The sequence below is a fragment of the Anas acuta genome, chromosome 1 (assembly GCF_963932015.1).
Source record: "Anas acuta chromosome 1, bAnaAcu1.1, whole genome shotgun sequence".
NCBI classification, from domain to species: domain Eukaryota; kingdom Metazoa; phylum Chordata; class Aves; order Anseriformes; family Anatidae; genus Anas; species Anas acuta.
In genome coordinates, this window is record NC_088979.1 from 17,026,970 (window position 1) to 17,033,704 (window position 6,735).

Here is a 6,735-nt window from a genome sequence, read left to right on the forward strand (position 1 = left end):
AGAACTATTAGCAATGTATTTGCAGAATTCTTTAAAAAATGAGGTATATTCAAGATTTATGTCAAACTATTTCAAAGTCTCATTGAAAGAACTGAGAATCTAAGTATTTCTTACAGCTGGTTATCTTCTAGAATGTTTGGGGGATACTCCAAAAGTAATGGCATAGCTACTTTTCAAAAGATAAAAATACAGATGAGAGGATATAAAAGTATTAGCACAGCCATTACAAATGAGACTCAGATGTACCTCACATATCATTATCTGCTTTCTTGTCCTTTTTGTTAAAGTTTGACTTCAGTGTGTTGGATCAAGCTGTTAATGCTGCTAAGACAAACTTAAGTTTCAGCAGGTGATAAAAGTAGGTGGGGGGAGGAGTCTCTCCTGGCTTCTTCCTACCAAAATCTGCTCAACGGCTGGAGTCAATCTGTTCTCTCTCACTGTGCTATTTGTGTATTATTTTCAATAATAGAAAGTAAAAACAAATAACATATTTTTTAAGTTGACAGGATCTGGTTTAAATTCCAAGGAACATAAAGCAAAGTGCCATTGTACACCCTGACACTTTACCATATATTGCTATTTTCTGGTTTTACTTTATCTACAGCAAGAAACACAAAATATTGTAGATGAACTTAAAATCTGAAACTGCTGCTGTGGTTCCTAATAAAATTACGAGCAAGCAAAATTGTGAGTTTTTTTATCAAAAGCATTTATACCACTAGAGGTCCTTCATGGTCAGATTATGATTTCTTACACATTTTTTTTTCCACTTCTTTATGCATACTACATATGAGAATTACTGTCTATAAAGAAATTTATTTTGTTCATTATAATATAATCTTAGAAAAATGGTGATTTTTCTTGCTGAATTGTTTTACGGGAAGAAAAACAAAAGAGTATATGGATTTTTCAAATAGAATATTTAATGGAAACTCATTTTTTATGAAGTAAAATGTAACTTTATTTTGTAGCTCAACAACTGCACATTTAACATTTCCAATTTTTCATCAACTTACACTCTGCTTCTCCAACAAAACCTCTCTTCTGTTATAAAAAAATAAATAAAAAGAAGCGAAGGTCAACTACTGAGACAATTCAGAATAATCAATTCAAACAACAGAAAAATATATAAGGTAAATTTTGTCTGCCTTATTTTCATGGCTTTCTTCATATTTTTCCAAGTTAGAAGACGGTTGATAATGTTTGAAAACTGAAAGAACTGTGCAACCTTGGGAACTTGGGTAGTAGGACTGAGATTAGATGTATCTTTGCAAAACACAACACCGCTTATCTGGAAACCAGTAACAAAGATTTGCAGCGTATGCTCATCGTTTGGAAACAATGAGGTCCTCAGACAAAGAAGTACTTGCTGTTCTCAGGATGGCCATGAGCTGGAAAGGCCTAGTAGCAACACAAAGGGCAAACGGTAATCCTAGGATGTGTCAGCACCCAGAGCCAGGACAAGAAGCAATGGGCACAAAGTGGCACACAGGAGGTTCCCTCTGAACATCAGGGAGCGCTTTGGTACTTTGCAGTGCTGTACTGTGCAGCACTGCTGTACTGAGCACTGTGCCTCGCTGGCACAGGCTGCCCTGAGAGGCTGTGGGGTCTCCTCTTTGGAGATCTTCAAAATCCACCTGGATGTGGTCCTGGGCAGCCTGCTCTGGGTGTCCCTGCTTGGGCAGGGGTTGGAGCAGACCTCCAGAGGTCCCTGCCAACCTCAACCATCCCGTGATTCTGTGGGCCTGTGATCAGCTGGAATCAAGAGAGATGCACTGGACTATCATCAGTCCTGGAGAGCATACCTGATGATTACTCATGTTCAAGAAGAATGCACAAAAAGATGCAAAAATGGAGGCCATGAGAGCATGGCTTATTAGTCTAGCTGAGATGCTGAGATGGACAAGGCTGCTGTCAAAAAAATGCACTGAGAACAAACCTTAGAAAAGGAGATAAACCTTTACAAAAATAAAAGACAACGTTAGCAGAAGAACAAGCATGTATATGCTAGACATCATTAATTTTAGGCTGAAAATGAGTGACGTGCGGAAAACAGACTCCACAATCAGTAAGATGGTAAAGTAGGTATGTTTATTCAGCGCTGAGCAGCACAGGGGTAGTCCCACCAAAGTTGTGCGCACCCCAACGTAGCAACTTGCCTTGGTTATATGCAGTAAAGAGTTACATATGCAAGGTTTCCCAATACAACTATAAATATGCATAACCCATCCCCACTTCATATTAAAATTAGTTCCAAGAAGTTATTTCCATAAACTTCTCCCATCTGCGCTTGCACAGTGTCTCCTGGTGGTGGTTGCCAGGGGTCATGGGGATGAAGGCTGATAACTCTTCTTCGTCACCACTGGTTGACCCCCTGCCTCTGTGCAGATTCAGCTGCTCTGTGGCACTTGTCCAAACCACAGGGTTGGTCTCAGCTGGCTTTTGAGACAGGTTTCCCGTTTTTGTCAGGAACCTTCCATTGTGAGGGGCCCCAAGACTTCTTGTTTCGGTTAATTTGCACAGTGGTAAGCAAAGACATTCAGCAACATCTATTTTTAAGGCAATAATCTAGGTGTTTGTTGGTCTGCCAACTGTCTACTAAGACTCTCTTAATTCCCTCTCTCGTGAGAAGGCATATTTCATATTTGCAATGCAGCTGCCTTTATCCAGAAAATCAGGCCCTGGAATGGATATTCTATGGGAGTAGTAGAAGAAACTTCTTTACTGAAAGGGTTGTGAGGCATTGGAACAGGCTGCCCAGGGAAGTGGTTGAGTGACCATCCCTGGAGGTCTTTAAAAGACGTTTAGATGTAGAGCTTAGGGATACGGTTTAGTGGAGGACTTGTTAGTGTTAGGTCAGAGGTTGGACTCGATGATCTAGAGGTCTCTTCCAACCTAGAAATTCTGTGATTCTGTGAAAGAATCACAATAAATTACTTAGTGCAATGTAAGCATTAGGCTGGCTGACTCGGCTAAAATTCCAACTTTTATGGTTCCTAACGGGCCTGTTTGCTGACAGCAGGCACTTATGTGGAGCGGGTGGCGGTGAGGCGCAGGACCCCACAGGCTGAATGCTGGGCATTTGGTGCTGTGAGGGAGGTGCAGCAAGCAGGCGGAGGGATGTGCCATGGCACCTACACCACGGCACCAAGTGCCACCATTTCCCATGTGCTGAGTAGCCAATCAGCAGGCTCTGCCAGAATCGCGCCTGTGGCTCTCCCACTTTGATTGGTCAGCTCAGCTGCCACTCCAGGAGGTGACCACTCAGCAGCGCTGGAGGCAGAAGTGGGGCGGGGCCCAGGCACGAGGAGTGAAGGCGTCAGGGTGGGGGCAGCTGTGGGCCCCCTGAGGGCACCTGGCTTTGTGGGGTCATCTGAGGTGTGACCCCAGGAAAATATCCATTGTTTGTGCAGGTTTACTGCCCCTGAGGCCTAAGTAAACTCATGAGAGTGCTGATTTCAGACATAACCAGTTAGATCTCACAGGGTTTCACTCCCAGCCCAAACATGACTGCCTCCAACCTTCAGTCCTCCAGCCCTGGCACCACCATAACTGAGCTGAGGGGATGCTGGAGGTACAGCTTCACCAGGGCAGCTACGTCTTGGGAAGGCAGGCACAGCAAAGCCCAAGTACCACCACAATTTGCATCTGCTCAGGACATGTTGATAGCATGACTTTTCCCTCATTCTACCACTGAAATGAAGGAAACTGTTCCTCAACCCCTTAGCAGATTTCTGTCCCTTTTCAGAGGCATTCTCCCAGTGGCTTCATGGAATAACATTTACCACCTCCAGTTATGCGGCCACAGCCTGAAACAAGACCTCTTTGACTTTAACCTTCTTTTCTAAGGACTAAACAAAATAGTTTTGTTTAGTTTTGTTTAAGTTGGTCACCCTGATGACAATGAGCATAATACTGGAACCTAGCAAATTGCCTCATGTCCTGGGTTGCACTTAGTTAGCAATTATAGCCTAAGGAATATTCCTGAAGTTTAGAAAGATTTTTCTTGTTGTTTTCCAGGGAGAAACTCCTGACTACATGAATTCAGTGGGGATCAAACAAGTGCACTTACACTTCCAGTACAAAAGCAGAGGCATAGGGGGTATGGGGCTGGAGTAACAAGAACAGCTCTAGTGTAGATCTGTTTTGTTAAGATTGGATTCTTCTTGGTGAAGCACATTTTTCTGTGGTCCCACCCTATTTTTAATATAATCAGTTTAGGAATTTTAATGTTGAAAAGAAAATCACTAATTGCTTACTACGTTGATCCCATTTTATTATCAAAATACTTTGTGACAATACTCAGCCTTGATATTACAGAATAAGATACTATGGGTGTATATTTATTTGCAAACCTTGCCATTCTGAGATCTGTCTTAACCAAGAGTGCATTGTTTCTGGAGTATTTATTTCAGACCACTTGTTTGTCGGCGATGGCACACTGAAAGAAATTATCACTAAACTCATCATGGCGAAGGCCAGAAAATACAGCTGATCTGAGTGAATGCCAGACTTTGCATTCTGTGTAGTTTATCCTTAAATATTAACACATGCATGCAGACCAAGGCTGAGAAGAGACTAACCAGGCACTGCCAAAACCAGGTTTAAGGCTGTGATAATAAAACCTAGTTCTTTCCTTCTTGTCCCTTTTTGCTATATTCTTGTTTTCAAGTATTAATACAATCAGAACTATGAGAATTGAAATGCATTATGAATTTTATTTTATTTATTTTGCAAAAGCTCCACAAAGAAAATGAATGTCCTAATTGTTATAAGGTAAGCACGTGAATGGAGGTCTCCAACTGCTCCGGCCTGATGAATGTTCCTTTCAAAGTGTTTCTTGGGTTTTATCAAAACATATTTTTGAATCGCAGAATAGTTTAGGTTGGAAGGAATCTCTGGAGGTTATCTGGCCCAACACCCTGCTCAAAGCAGAGTCAGCTAGAACAGGTTGTTCAGGGCCATGTCCAGTTAAGCCTGAATATCTCCAATGCTGGAAATTCCACAACTCCGTAGGCCCCTGTCCCAGTTTTTAAGTACCCTCATGATGTGTGAGAGAGAAAGATATGAAGAGAGAGAGAAACATTTCCTCTACTCAGAAATTCCCTTGTTGTAAATGGTGATTGCTGTCCTTTGTCCTTTTGATGTGTGCCACCAACAAAAATCAGGCTTTGTCTTCTCTACTTCCTCCCAACAGGAAAAGCAAAGTCTGCAGTAAGATCATGCAGCATGGTTTAGTAGTTTCACCATTTAGTGTCTCAGAAGCACGGTTTCTGCCAGTTTCTTTTTGAAGTCTTACATTGCCTTACTTCTTATTAACTGTTTCTTAGTTCTTTTTTTCTGTTCACATCTATATTGAAAGAAGGGTTACTTATTCTTAGGAAAGACATCGTTCTTAAAATCAATGCATGCCTTCTGACACTGAGAACCACGCTTGGAGGAAGAGTATTCTGTAGAAGAATATTCGGTGTTACACAAGGAAAATCAGATATTGTGTATCAACCTCAATATGGAACTAAGATCAAATTAATTTTTCTTCATTTTAAGTTTTTGTCAGTATCAACAAGACATGAGTATTAGTAGACAGTGCAAATGGTGTAAAATAAAACTCTATTTGACATATTAAAATACATGGTAGAAAATAGATACTGTAAGCTCATATAAATAATGCAGAAGTAAACAGAAAGAATATTTTTTTTCCTAATTTTCCTACATACACAAAAGACATTTTATTCATGTTACCTGCTTGAAGAAATTCTAGTTAAAAAACATGATCTTGTGTCACATCATTTTCCTCTTAGAACAATAATTACTTTTTTCTCAAGAACATTCTATTTCAGTATTAAGTACTTAAAGATTTTGTTGTAAATATCAATCTGTTCTATTATTAATGTTGGATCTTGGGTTTTGGTATTTTTATTCTGAAGAGTTCCTAAAAGCCTTCTCTAGAAAGAGAAAGAGGAAAATGCTTCATAACAGTAGAATAAAATATAAAGAGGTTATATGTCAACCAGACCTGTGGAACGACATTCCAGTCTTTGTTTTAATCCTGGCAAGACATCCAGCTAATGAGTGAATGATGCAAGCTGCACCTTTAACACCGCATTACCTTAGCTGAACTTTCGCTGTGTTGGAAGATACTGGAAGACATTTGGAACCTACAGGTTAGCATACATCCAAAGGGGATTTTGTTATTGTTGCTGTTCATCTCATAAGTGAACACCAAATGAGCAGGTTTTGTTTGTTTTTGTCAAAAGGAGTCTCAGAAAATAGTCTCGCAGACACTCAGGCAAAGCTCAGCTGCCATATTAGAAAAACATTCAGTACTTACTTCACGTGCTGAAGTGTTTTCCTAAACATTTTTACTAAGAAATGTAACCAGCTTGGTTTAGCCATTCTTTTTTCCTATTTCTAGAACTAAAATTTATCACAGAATTCTCTTTATGTGACAGTCATCATATATATACAACCTTAGTAAAATCAGTGTTATGTTGAAAAAATAAATCAATGAAGAAAGACTAATTCCTGGAGATTTGTTAGGAGGGGAGAGTTTACAAAATAAAATATGCTCCTGTCTAAAATCTCAACTGTTTCATAGTAAAATGGTTCAGGATTTTATCAGGATTTTATCTCACTTAAAGCAATATAAGGTAGCAGTGCTCTATGAACTTTGATAGTGTTACCCAAAGATATTTGTAACGTTGACCAGAATTTTGTTTGACTGTTTTTTCTTAC